The following is a 1,538-nucleotide window of genomic DNA, read 5'->3' as shown; positions in this document are numbered from 1 at the left end:
TTCATGCTGAAAACACAGAGCCTGCTTGAGATTCTCTCTTTCTCCATCTCTCTCTGCCCCTCCCCTGCTTATACTCTTTCTGTCTCAAAGTAAAAAAGTAAATTTAAAAAAATAATAATAATAAAATTGAAAATCTGAGGTTACACTTTCATGAGTATGTTCATGGCTCTTTTGCAGCCTTCCAGCTATGCCTTTCCATAGCTGACTCCACTTCATGGCTGGTCCATTGACGTCAAGTGGCTGTTCCTATCTTCCTTTCAACTTGTGACTCAGATTTTTAAACCCATGTGAACTCTTACTGTTTGGGTGGAGTTTTATCTAGCGAATCTTCTTAGGTAAGGCTAATTTAAAGTTACCCAGTCTTGGGGCACCTGGGTGGCTAAGTGAGTTGAGCGTCATATTTCAGGTCAGGTCATGACTCGCAGTTCATGGGTTTGAACCCCACACTGGGTTCTGTACTGACAGCTCAAAGTCTGGAGCCTGCTTCAGATTCTGAGTCTCCCTCTTTCTCCACCCCTCCCCAGCTTGTGTGTTCTCTCTCTCTCTCTCTCTCCCCGTCAAGAAAATAAATAAATAAGTACATACATACATACATATTTTAAAAAGTTATCCATTCTCACTTTGCTGTCTTGGATCCAAATCTGGTTACTTGGTTTCCTGGTCTCGTACAGATGGTGGAGGGGTTTTCAGTTATTAACACAGGCAACACCAATTCTCTCTCCGACTATCCTTTTCCCTCTCATCTTCTCCGTCTATCCTTCTCCTTCTATTCTTCTCTCTCTCATTCGCTTCATCTGAGAAATAACCACAGACTCTAGTGTATTCTATCTCAACAGTTCAACAGAAACTCCCCATTTAACACCCTTCCATGCACCTCCATTTTTCTGTTTCCCACTGCCAGCAGGAGTGAACACAGGAGAGTTTGATATTATTTACACTGAGTTCATTGGGCTGCTCAGTAAATACCCGGGTGGCATGACCAGTCAGTGCCAAGCCAGTTGCTGTCCTTTACTGTGACAGAATGACCATACAGTTCCGGTGACATTTATCCTATATCACTGGTACACTTGAATTGGTTCTGTTTAGAGTGATTTTTCTGTTCCCAGTATGGGGCTGCCTTGGCTGCTCCAATGCCCATAACCTGGAGTAAGTTCCATGAATATATACCAGTTTTTCACAATTGCTTTATTACTCAGACTTAAATCATGTTACAGTCAGTTATAGCTGTGTCTCAATATGCAGATGTAACATGCATGAACATGAAAATGTCATTACAAAATAGCCAATCTGCACGGAGACTGCAGGTATAACTGCTGAAGGGGGTCGATAAACCTGTGGTAAAAGAATTTTCTAGAGGATGAAGAACAACCAGGTAGTCAGAGATTGCACTTCCACATCTAAATCAAATTTGGCAATGGCTGTTTTCCTGCCAAAACACAAAGAGGCTCAGTCAGTCATTGCTCCCTCAACATCACCTCCCCTCCTTGCCACCATCGCTGCCCCGGACTGAGCCTCATCCCTCAAGCAGCCAGAGCAGG

This window comes from Suricata suricatta, chromosome 5 (assembly GCF_006229205.1).
Source record: "Suricata suricatta isolate VVHF042 chromosome 5, meerkat_22Aug2017_6uvM2_HiC, whole genome shotgun sequence".
NCBI classification, from domain to species: Eukaryota; Metazoa; Chordata; class Mammalia; order Carnivora; family Herpestidae; genus Suricata; species Suricata suricatta.
The sequence above is the reverse complement of the archived record's forward strand: the minus strand, read 5'-3'. Positions refer to the sequence as shown.